The 12,724-nt window shown below is 40.1% G+C and overlaps 1 protein-coding gene across 11 annotated transcripts in view; it reads left to right on the top strand.

Moving 5' to 3' along the window:
* The window catches only part of KCTD20 (potassium channel tetramerization domain containing 20), a 43,449-nt gene that overhangs the window by 10,412 nt on the left and 20,313 nt on the right, over window positions 1-12,724 (top strand). For 4 of the 11 annotated variants that reach the window (XM_073319565.1, XM_073319564.1, XM_073319563.1 and 1 more), the window contains 3 exons: window positions 13-120; window positions 2,318-2,450; window positions 5,419-5,464. The exons of 1 other annotated variant lie outside the window; for it this stretch is intronic. The gene's annotated coding sequence lies outside the window, so the exon portion shown is untranslated. Of the gene's footprint in view, window positions 1-12; window positions 121-2,317; window positions 2,451-5,311; window positions 5,465-12,724 lie in introns of those variants that run through there. 6 more of the 11 variants (XM_073319569.1, XM_073319567.1, XM_073319566.1 and 3 more) reach the window with 5 other exon arrangements.

Below are 12,724 nucleotides of genomic sequence, written 5' to 3'. Positions count from 1 at the left end.
AACTTTCTGTAGTCTAATGCTCATTGGGATGACTGGTCTTCATCAGGCGAGTGACTGTGATTGCAGTACAGACCCAGGAGACAGACGCTCACCGTATCAAAGGCATTTTAGACAGACAAGGTAAAAACATGTCATATTTTGTGACATTTGTTTTGAGCCACACTTTACTTTTGAAAGAGCATGTGTCATTGATTTAATTCAGTGTTTTCCTAGATCTTGTAATCCCGTGGAAACTGGATAAACTGATCATGATTTAAATTATACTCTATGTTCGTCAAATATGCTGTTGTAGGTACAGAATATTAATGACTCAATTCAGTGTAGTTTCAATGTTATCAGTATATGTGTACAGTATTTTTCCCCTGAAGGGTGTTTTCTAATTGCTATTCATTGCATTTTTTTTTAGTCACTGCACTCTTCCCCTTCCCTTCAGACTGACCTAGTGACCAGTGTTGAGAATCATTAGCTAATTCCGTGATCTTCAGATCACAGATGGTTCAGTATACATTTGCTGAAAGTTTTAGTTTTGTAGTAGATGAACTGTTCAAAATTTCTCTGACAGTCAAGTGGAACAGGTTCCTTACATTAAGGTCAGTTTCACTAATCCACCAAATTTCTAATGGATCCATTCGTATGGTCTGTTCATTAATGCAATGTTTCGGTGGATTTGAGCTCGACAGGTTTTAGTTTTTTTCCCCCTAATACTACATATCTGTGGTGTAAACAGGTAGTACAGAAGTGCTTAAAATCTTCATGTATCGTCAGTGTGATTCAAGGCCATTCATTCTCATGCTTTACTAGTCGAGCAAAGTATTGACCATATATGTATTTATGTATGCTACCAGGCACTATATTGGGCAGGTGGGGAACACATTTAAACGCTATCCCAAACTGTCTCTTGCAGCTATTATGAAATGTTGCTTGGAGAGATCAGACATATTAAAAACCATTTTTAAAAGCCGTGTTTGAGACTGTCGCTACCCAATCTTGACCAGGATTTCTAAAACTGATTTTAATGTGGCTTAGCATTTGTATAGTCTTTTACACCATTTTATCCCAGAACCGGTTTAACCTGTGTTTCAAATAGCTCCAGGAAGCACTGTATTAATATTAAAAGGTTGGGTTGTTTTTTTTTATTCTACTGAGGTTAGAATCATAGAATAGAATCATAGAATATCAGGGTTGGAAGGGACCTCAGAAGGTCATCTAGTCCAACCCCCTGCTCGAAGCAGGACCAATTCCCAGTTAAATCATCCCAGCCAGGGCTTTGTCAAGCCTGACCTTAAAAACCTCTAAGGAAGGAGATTCTACCACCTCCCTAGGTAACGCATTCCAGTGTTTCACCACCCTCTTAGTGAAAAAGTTTTTCCTAATATCCAACCTAAACCTCCCCCACTACAACTTGAGACCATTACTCCTCGTTCTGTCACCTGCTACCATTGAGAACAGTCTAGAGCCATCCTCTTTGGAACCCCCTTTCAGGTAGTTGAAAGCAGCTATCAAATCCCCCCTCATTCTTCTCTTCTGTAGACTAAACAATCCCAGCTCCCTCAGCCTCTCCTCATAAGTCATGTGTTCTAGGCCCCTAATCATTTTTGTTGCCCTTCGCTGGACTCTCTCCAATTTATCCACATCCTTCTTGTAGTGTGGGGCCCAAAACTGGACACAGTACTCCAGATGAAGCCTCACCAATGTCGAATTAAATCATTATTAATGCAGGATTTATATTATTCCCTGGTCTTACAATGAGTTTCCATGCCATTTGATGTTACTTGCCATTAGGATGACTGCCCCTCTAGTAGGATGAGAAATAACTTTAAAAAAACAATAGTAATAATTTCTTGTGAATTTAGTGCTGATGCAGAACACCAGATTGACAGCTGTTGGATTCAAATCCTCCATTTCTCCACAGAACAAGTGGAGCTTTGACAGTCGCCATGCCAACTTCATCATGCTTCTCTACCAATGCACCTCAGCTCTGCACGGGAGGGGCCATCCACCGCTAGCAGTGAGAGGGTGTTTAGGCTTCTTGCCCATTTAGGCCTCCGTCTCTCTGTTGAGGCTGCCAACAAGAAGGCCAGTTAGTGGTGGTGACAAATGTGGACATTTGTCCCATTAGCAGCTGGCCTGAGAACATCAAACTGATTTCACACAAGCCACAAAACAGCCATTAGATGGCAACAATTTTTGGCATGACTAGCCTGTCCTGGATTAAAATCTGGAATTGAGAAGGAAAGAGAGATTCTATACATTACAAATCTCCTGAGCTATCCAGGCTCCTCAGTAAAACCTATTTTAAATTAAACCTTTTACATAGGTGTCCCGGCTTATACACAAGACGTGCTTCTCAACATGTGAACCCATCAGACAGCTGAGCAGAATGGTGCAGCTTTCCTTATAAGGCAAGAAGTTTTAAAGATCAGATTTTCCTTTCATCCTTCCCCTGTGAGGTAAGGACTCTCAAAACAGGCCTTAATTTGGACCCAAAAATTGGCAAAAAATGAACGTTGTTAAAACAGCTAAATTTAAAATGAGCTTAAATGGATTGTGTTGTGTTCTGGAGTACACTAGAGTTCAGCAACTTTTAGTTTCAAGAGCAACAGTATTGAGAAACCACTGTGGGCACCACTTAGTTGTCACTTTATATAGGCACCTATTTATGTGTGTTGGAGTAGGTATCGTCTTGGATTGCTTGGTTTTGGTTTTGCACAATTTTGTCTTTGTGGATTTCCAACAACAGATTTCCCAAGAGATTTTGCTAAAAACAGTTATGCTAACTAAATATTTTTATGTGAGAGGATATTTATTAGTCCTATAAATAAGGATGTTATGGAAATATTCCTAGAAAGCATATATTATTTATAAGTGTGCTACGTCAAATGTTTGTTCAGTCATGTAAACAAAGCAAGAGGTCTGTTGCCAGTGCACTGTCGTAAAGCTTAGCTATTATGAAACAGGGAGCAAAACACTTCCAGCTATTAAAAACAAAGAGCCAAATCCTCGGCTGTTGCAAATTGGCTTAACACCGTTGTTTGGAGCTCTGCAGATTTACCCCAGCTGAGGCTGAGGCCCCAGAAAAATAAATCCACAAAACGTGTGATGTTTCCCCGTGACAGCTGAAATTGTGCTAAATAAAACTGTTGTGGTCATCTCGTACCGGAGTAAACAAAATATCACTTACACAGTTTGTCAACACTACCCATACTTTTAAAAATAGACTTTACAGTCTTTTTTTGCTTTTTATAATGGTGTCACTTTGGCATTCACTTGATTCAGCTGGTTATTCCTAGAGTGCCCCTCTAGTGATTGCTTTATCCTTTTACACTCAGAACTTTTCCTCTACTCATTCAGAAGCCCTTGTTTTTCAAGTTACAAAGCCTTTGATTTCAGAGGCATTTCAGTTAAGCAATATGGTATTTCCCTGGCTTGCTTTCAAGAAATCTAACTATGCTCCAGTGTCACAAGGGGTTTCTGCAATTAATAGCCGCACTATCTTTGACATCATTTTCTAGAATCTGCCTTTTTATTTTTGTTTTTTCTCACGTAGTTGGTTAAAAATCAATGGCAGTTAGAGAGCAGCAGCTGAGACAGGAATGAGTTAGCAGTTACTTATTGGGATTCCTTCCAAGGAGAGATGGTGGCTTTTTAAAATCTTTTTAAAATAAGAGTCTAGGAGAGTAACTATTGTATGCTGAATCTGAGGGGGAACCATCGAAAGACACTTCATAAAAAAACAAAAATCTCAATAAGTGATGAGAAGAAATTAAGGATTTTTTAAAGGTTGTCTTTAGAGATTTTTCTCATATAACAGATACATAAAAATCATTTGGATATTAAAATATTTTAACATGTTGCAAATTATTAATACATTGGTCCTGATCTGCCTTTATTTACGCTGTTTCACACAGGTGTAACTCACTGACTTCAATGAAGTCACTTCTGGTTATCTGTAATGTGAGAGGAAGTGTCCTGTTTTAGTTGTACTGTGCAAATATGTGTGAATGTTACAGTTTGCACTAAATACATACATGTCAAAACTTTGAAAGCAGCTGTACATTAATAGTACTGTAATAGCAATGACCTGATATCAAATATTCATAATTATAGTCCTTGCTTCTTCAGGGTGACTGTGATTATAGACATAATAAAACTTGAATTGCCTAAAATAAAAGTATGCTCCTTGACTTGCACCTTTCACATTTTAAAAATTTCCCCCGGTTGATTAGTTCTTTATAGGCACTGCACAATTTGTTCCCAAAACAAAAATACTACTTAATATTCACAATGCAATTCAAAGCACGTTACAAAAATGGGGTTAGTAAATTAATGACAAGCACCTAGATTTTATATGTCCGACATTTTGATTTTTTTAGATAAGCTTAGTTTGTTTAAATTAAAGTGAATCATGTATCTAGTGTGTGTTTAACAGTGCATTCAGATTTAAAATTTACCTGCCGGAATAGCCATGTGCTTTACCACTGATATGAGTCAGAACAAAAATTGTAACTTCTTCACATCTTATAATATTGTCTTTAAATGCAAATATTTTACCATTAATTTTAGCAGTAAAAGACCAGTTCTGTAGTTCTTGTCAATGATATTTGCATCTGATTCTTTCTGAGAAATCCAGTAAAGTCTTACATTAAAGTATCTAGGAACAACAGAAGTTTTTGAATTGGGGCCTGATTTTCTAAAGGGTAGAAGTTCAGAACCACATGCAGTAACGCCTGTGCAATTGTGTGTCCACGTACTGCTGGTGTGTGTGTGAATCAGGTATTTGTAGCTCTCTTGCTCGGTGTCTAAATTGTCATTTGCATACGCAGTTGTCTGATTTATCCACAGTAATTGTGCATGCATATTGGAACCATGATCCAAATCCAGTGGAGTCAATGAAAAGGCCCAGGATACATCATTGCATGTGTATTTATGTGCGTGACTGCATGCTTCTGCCCTCTTCAAAATTTGACCCTTAATTCCTTAATATCTGGATTTAGCATTTGTAGTGGGAGAGTGGGCTAGGGTATGCTGTAAAGTGACATTGAAAACCTAACCATACGGGATCAGGAGCTGCAGTTTTCCTACTAGGCTACTAGTGGAAAACCAACACAAAACAGGTGTCCAAAAGAATGTTTTAAAGCGTCAGGCTTGAAAGAATGTTATTTCGTAGCCATCTGTCCATATTTAAACTAAATGTACATATTCTTGCGTATGCAAACATTCTCTTTCTCTCCCTCTGGGGAGGGGGTGTATGTGTGTGTCTCTCTCTCCTATATATGCTGGGCATGGCAAGGTCTTTTAATTTGAAATATTAACATGAATCAGACATCTGGGTTTTCGGGGAGGAGCATTTGTCGCTGCAGCATAAACAGTTTAAACTCTGGAGCTTCTTTATGACTTAGCTTTTTCCTTGTATTAAAGGTGGATTTCAGATTTCAGAGAGCTATCAGGAACATATGAACTGACAGTAAGTAATTGGGTGTATTTCATTTGTCTGTCATAATGAGTGTTTGTGTGAGAGCTTTACTCCAAGGTTAGAAATAGAATCATGCGTGTTTCTTTCTGGGGTTTCAAATGCTGCAGTTAGGCAGAGTCTAGAATACACGACTTTTCAAATATAGACTGTTGCTCTTCTGGAGTTTTCCCATAGAGATCGTATAAAGAAGGGGGTTCCCTGAAATGTTAATGTAAAATCTCAATCTGTAGACTAAGATATTCTTATGAACTGAAACAAAGTGCCGATGGTTACTAAGGAAGAGAATGCAAAAGAGAAAATGCCATTTTAAAATATAAAGGGATTTTTAAAAATCTTGCTTTATGCTATGCTGAAGTGTAACGTGAGTTTCTGTAGGGCTTGTAAATAGGTCTGTTCACAGAACACAGGATAAAACATCGTGTTATTGATCCCCTTGTGATCCTTTAGTAAAAAGCTTTTATGTGAGGGTTTTTAGGTTTATCCAGTAATATAAAGGTGTAGGATTGTTAATTAAAGTCCCTGGTTGTAATTCTGACCTCTTACACCCATGACTGTATATGTGAAAGCAAAATTTGTTTTCTTGAGTCAACATGTGGACAAAACTCTTATATTTGGAGCAGCTTCATTTTCATTGGCCCTTTCCCCTAATCTAGTAATAACCCAGGTTTCCTTTTCCGTCTGGCTGGGAAAGAGGTATCACTTTCTGAAGTAATGAGGCTAACTTTAAGTGCGAATTTATTTCAAAGATAATTCTTTCACGTAGTGATTGTTACAAGCATTTATGAAACTCCCGTTCATGTGGTATATTAATGCCCTTTACAAGGGTTAGGCTTAAGAGCAAACATTTCTCAAAGGATTAATCCCCAAATAATGGAAACAATGGAAACAGCCTTCATATGGTGGTACCCCTGCACCCGTCCACGCATCATTGGTAGCATTGTCAGTTCTTAGGCAGACGTAAATGTGTGTGGCGGGATATTGGCCAGGAGTGTTACTGAGGCATTTTGGCTTTTTTTGAGGCATTCGGTATAGATCACTGTCAGATGTCTAGATGGATCGTAGTCTGTTCTAGTTTGGCAATATCCTGTGGTCTGCTTGTTTTGGAAAAGTTCACAGTAATCATAGAAATGCAGGGTTGGAAGGGGCCTTGAGAGGTCATCTAGTCCATCCCCAACACTGAGGCAGGACCAAGTAAACCTAGAGCAGCCCTGGTCAGTGTTTGTCCAACCTGTTCTTAAAAACCTCCAGCGATGAGGATTCCACAACCTCCGGTGGAACCCTGTTCCAGAGCTTAACTATGTTTATAGTTAGAAAGTTTTTCCTACTATCTAAGCTAAATCTCCCTTGCTGCAGATTAAGCCACTACTCCTTGTCCCGCCTTCAGTGAACATGGAGAACAATTGGTCAGCGACCTCTTTCTAATCGCCCTTAACATATTTGAAGACTGTGATCATCCCCCACCTTCAGTCTTCTTTTCTCAAGACTAAACATGCCAATTTCTTTCATCCTTTCCTCATAGGTCATGTTTGAGGATAATGAAGTAGCTTTGTGGTTGTTTACCGCTTCAGCAGCATTCTGAATAGATAGCGAGCAGGGCATTGCATTTGCCAAGGCCAGAGAAAACAAGGTTGCAGTAATTGAGACAGGAGCGTTTAGCTGCGTGGATGGCTAGGAAAGGCTGTGCTTTAGCCATGTTATACAGAAAGAAAATGCAAGATGTAATCATAGCCTGGATGTGAGGACCTAGAGAGAGGTCAATGTTCAGGCCGATGCTCAGCTGATGGGCCTGAGAAACAGGCAGGATTGTGGTGCTGTCCACAATGATGGAAAAAGGAGGTAGGATAGAAGGCTTGGGGGAAATATCGACGAGGAAATGGCAGAGAGACAGGCTGAGATTTTAGCCCGGTTGGTAGGAAATAATTCTGGAGTGACGTGGTACAGCTGTGAGTCATCCACACAGGGAGGTAGTTGCATCGGTTTGTGGATGAGATTGCCCAGGGATAAGGGGGCCGAGGACACAGCCCTGTGGAACCCCCAGAGAAAGTTGGAGTGGGGTGTCGAGAAGGATCCTCCTAGGGACATGCTGAAGGAATGATTAGAGAGGTAAGAGGAGAACCAGGAGAGGACAAGGGAAGACAAGATTTCAAGAACACACAGTCAGTGGCGTCGAGGAGGAAGAGGATGGAGTAGGTTCTGAACTTTCGCTAGGGAGAGATCACTGGAGACTTTGGCAAAAGCAGTCTCAGTGGTGTGCCCCAAATCTCTGCCTTCCTGGAACCTTCCCTTCCCATACCATCGGACCCTTACACTCTCCAACCTTTTCCCTCCCAATATCCCCCACTCCCAGGTAACCTGGATCTCCTCCCCAACCTACAGCACCAATGCTGGGCCCTCCACCCACTTTTCCCCATTCCCAGTCTCCCACTCGCCCAGGCCCTCCCTCCCACCCACTACCAGTTCCCAGGAACTCCTATTCCTGGCTCCCTCCCTCCCTCTTCCTTCCACTGTACAGACCTTCCTATATTCCCTCTAGTCCTAAACTTCCATGCACCCTCCCTTCCTCCCACTGCTTTCAGCCCTCCCTGCTTTGTGGCATGACAGGAGTACCAGCTCCCCATCTTCTTCTCCCCTCCCACTGCTCACTCTTTTCCCAAGCACACCTGAAAGCATAATTAGTTCTATACAATTAGATGAGTCCCAGTTAATTTTCATTGTGTGTTAAGTCCTCCTGCTGATCATGTGTTGCCAAGAAAACTCTGAAGATTCTGTTTCCTCTGTTTCTGTAGAGAATTGATATAACTCCCAATAATAATAATTGTTTTGCGTGTAAATCATCCAACCATCAGTGGGAGAACAGGATGTTTCAGTGTTAAAGGTTAAACTGGCAAAACATGGCCCTTAAATCATGGTGTGGATGTGCTATGTTAAACCACTAAAGCCATATTCCAGAGCATAGTTTCAGATTACATTTGTAGAAACAGTGAATTTCTATTAGGACTCAAATAAATGAGAAATGCAATAAACTTTGCTAACAGTAAAGTACTATACGCAGAATAGAGGGAAACAATCAGGCATTTCATCAGACTTTAAAATGTAAAGTCTGTTACCAGAATTTTTGGGATTTACTGAATTGCATGAATCCTGGTGGACATTCTTTCCTTCTATAATTCTAACACTGTTGGCAAAATGAATCCACTGTGTATTAATAGAGCTCTTTCATAAAAAAGGAAAGTCATTTTGTAATGTGTGTGCATGCTGCATCATACTGTAAAAGTGCCCTTTTATTACCTGATTGTGATTGTGACTTTAGCAAAAGAGAAATTTCAATGTGCCATCTAGCATGTATCACAAAAAACTATGTAAAAAGAACCATTGTAGTATCAAGATATATTTGAGATGTATCTTTGTTGTTTGCTTTGGATCTGATTGCATGAATTACAAGAGAAGAGGAGAATGTGCAATGTTTTGTACATAAAAATGTGCTCCAGGTAATTTTGGGCTGTCACGATCAGGGTCGTAGCTAATAATTTGCAGTTTGTACATATGTTGGATCTACTGTTCCTTGGTCTAAATTAATATATATGTAATCTCCTGAAGTTCACACCCAAGATGCTCATTAGCCTACTGTCCTTGTTAAAACAAAGCAATCCTGTCAGTCACCATAAAAGATTCCACAGAGAATTAAACATTACACTTTGTAGTATATGCCTATCTACAGGATACCTGGGGTAACTTCTGTCTTCAGTTCAAAAGAGAAGGAACTAAGAAGCAAGGGCTATGTCACTGCTGTTGTGCTTGTGTGTAGAGATCTGCACGTGACGGAGAGATTCACTTCATGTGAAGTACTGTACCATCACAGCGTTCCACAAAAATGAGAAAAATCCTCTATTTAAAGAAAAAAATCCACCAGCCCCAACAATGCCTGGCAGTATGCCTCAATCTGAATCCTTCTCATGCCGTCAGATATTGCTTACAGCACAAACAGAGCTCTGCCATCACTATCTGCTCATTGCATGTTCTCTATTAAGTCACATAAGTTTTCCCCCTCTCTCTAGCATTTGACAGAGGGATTCTTTTGACTGGCCCTTTTGGGTGTTCCTCCAGCTGCCAGTGGCACACCTGCAGATGCTCTGGCCTTATTCTTAACACATGTCCCAAATATTTCCATCTTCTTTTTTGGTTGATATTAATTTTGAATCGTCATACTGCTAAAGCATGTAGTATTAACAAAGTTTTTTGTCTGAGAATTTCCTAAACGTTTATAAACATTTTACAGTTGTTTAATGACAGGAGGCCCTGTGGATCTGAGAAACTGTTCAGACCGTGGAACTTAGCTGAAAATAAGGACTACAGTTTGAAAGCAGCAGTCAAAGGCATTGTAGGTCACAAAGCAAAACAAAATTCCTTCACATAGCTCACATGTGTAAGAATTTGTTGTCCAGAATTACGAAGCATTCTAGAGAGAGTATTGTGCAATTTATGATTGTGTAATGTTCATAACAAGGCTAAAAATGGAAAAAGGCAGCATTACAGGGCAGGCATATCGAAGGCAAAAGATTATGTAGTGGCTCTGCATTTTTTTTTTAATTATTGAAGGAAGTGAATTGTTTTTCAATAATGAATATTTGAAGTAATTACATATTAAATATTTGGAATAACCTTTGGCAATAAAAATATAAAAGCTCAAACATCATCAATGTTATTGTGTGCTCAGATTGTGCAGAAGTTTCAGTAACAGTAGCTTCAGCTTTGTAAGAAGTCACTTTTTTGCTGTATGTATTTGAGAGGCAATTAGTTTTTTCTGTTTAACAATAGCTCCACTTACTGACTGCAGGCTGAGAATCAGTGTGATTTACACACTGCATAATTATGGTATTACTGCAAGACAAAAACCTCCCTCTGTTAAAAAACATATATTACTGGCACTGAACTTGGAGCCATGGACTCACTTTTATGCTTGAGTGGATAAAGAATGATAGGTTCATGTTCATTCAGACTAGCTTTTTTGAGTGACAAATAGAAAAGCAGACTTTTCTCCCTCTTTATTAGTTTGATACAATTTACTGTGAAGATTTGTTTTTCTGATGTCATTTTCGTATGTGTCATGCACAGAAAGGAGCAAAGTTCAGAAAAGGTAAGGAGCAGAAACAATATAGCAGGTTTCGATTTCTCCCAAGCCCACTGAAACCCCTCTGCACCAGCTCCATTTTGCTTATTATGACTGCAGGGGCACCCAAGGTACAGCCTGAGAATCAGTGCCATCTGGTGATACCTCCAGTTTCCTATATTTTAGCTATTAGATATGATACGATATGGGGAGCCTAATAATTTTAACCAGCCAAAACTCCAGAAGTTTGATTCTGATCTAATTTACATCAGTTGAACTCCATTGGTTTCAGTGAAGTTCCGCCTTTTTGAACTGGGCCCCTGATCTGCTATTGCCCTCTAATGGAGCTGTAAGTGTGGTGTGTAAATCAGCTTTTTTTTTCAATCATATTATGATTTTATTCTGTACAACCATCTGGAATTATTTCCCTATAACTGCAGGCTCAGAAGACAAAGTTGATGAACTCAGCTGACAAGCAATTTCTATCCCCCTATCAAGGAAGATATGAGCATGAGTAAACATTATGGTTGTCATGTGCTCATTTTTTGACTAACAGTTTGTCAACATAGATTTGGGCTGCTGACAGGTTGCCAAGATGGCCTTTTAAATAGCAAATTTTAGTTCCCCCAGTTTTAATTCCACTTTCCTGATTTTCATCACACTTCTGAATCTTTCTCCAAGAAAAATCTGTTTCTGGAGTACAGCCAAATAATCCCTATCAAAAAGGAGTTGTCGGGCTAGCAGTTTATTGAAGCACAGATCAGCACAGCTGGGGGCAAGGCTAATGTGGGTGATGACCTATTCGCCACTGTCAACTGGGGGAGCAACGTGTAACCCCCGGCTCCACCACACCTCTCTGTAACTCACTGAAATCAGAGGGAGGGCACTTACAATCAGCCAGTGGGGCTTGTTCCCCCAATCTTGGCCCTCTCCGGAGTGGTCTATAAACTTCACTGTTCCTCATTGAGACTCCCCGACATTCATGAGGTTCTTGTATACACACTGGAATTGTCTACTTTGTCCTGCTGTCAGACCCTGGGTTTGGAGTTCCATTTTATCCTCTCCTGGTAGAATCTCCTTCCTTAGAAGTTTTTAAGGTCAGGCGTGACAAAGCCCTGGCTGGGATGATTTAATTGGGGATTGGTCCTGCTTTGAGCAGGGGGTTGGACTAGATGACCTCCTGAGGTCCCTTCCAACCCTGATATTCTATGATTCTGTGATTCTCTCCTTCCCATCCAGGTCTTTTTCAGGCCTCTTTTGTAGCTTGAGGATATATTACTTCTTGTTCTTTTGCCTTTCTCTCCCATGAGTTACAGAAATCATTTATCCGCCACATCCCCTCAGTCTTAAGTGATGCTAAATGTTATCACCCTCTTCCCTTTGGTCCCAATTGTGCTATATATAGGCATAGCCTTGTGCTGAAGCCACATTGACCCATGGAGACCTCAGGGAAGAGTTCCTTGCCATAGTTCTCCAACACACAGGGGGAGAACTGTACACCAAATCTCCACCCACCTGTGCTCACCAGTGCTTTGGGGCATGCTCCCACCCCTTCTCACGGGCTGCAGTTGTGCCTGGCTGCTGAGCAGAGGCCCCAGGGGTACGGGCTTCCCTCTGTGTCACATCAGAAACCAATTCCGTCGTGTTTATTACTTCTTCCCTAGGTATAGATACAAAATTCACAAAAGTGGCCCCAATACTAATTCTTGCGACATGCTGTTCCTTCTATATTTTTTTCTCATTTTTCTTAATCTCTTGTGCAATCTTCCTTTTACTCTCCAAACTAGGAATTGTAAAGGCGTAGCCAAATGTGCAGTTTCCTTTCATTCTGGCATGTTCTCAGGATGTGTCTTAGGAAATTGCCGCACGGATAAACCTTTAGAAAGGCGTGCAATTAGAGTACACATACATTCCTATTCTAAATTATTATGTAGTATAGAATTAGGTCAGGCACACCCATTCTAAGTGTGTATTTCCTGCTTAACTCATGTTTCTCATCCTAGTTCCATATGGAAATTTATTTGCGGATTTAAAGGGACGTTGTCACCTTAAAACTAAGATTTTGTTTTATTCATCTTGGTTACACTTTAAATTATTAAGGTTGGAAGAATTTTAAATGTGAGATTGTTTCTTTGTTGCCTCTA

Source organism: Lepidochelys kempii, chromosome 21, assembly GCF_965140265.1.
Source record: "Lepidochelys kempii isolate rLepKem1 chromosome 21, rLepKem1.hap2, whole genome shotgun sequence".
Taxonomy (NCBI): Eukaryota; Metazoa; Chordata; order Testudines; family Cheloniidae; genus Lepidochelys; species Lepidochelys kempii.
Note: the sequence above shows the minus strand (reverse complement) of the source record. Positions and strands in the feature narration are given on the sequence as shown.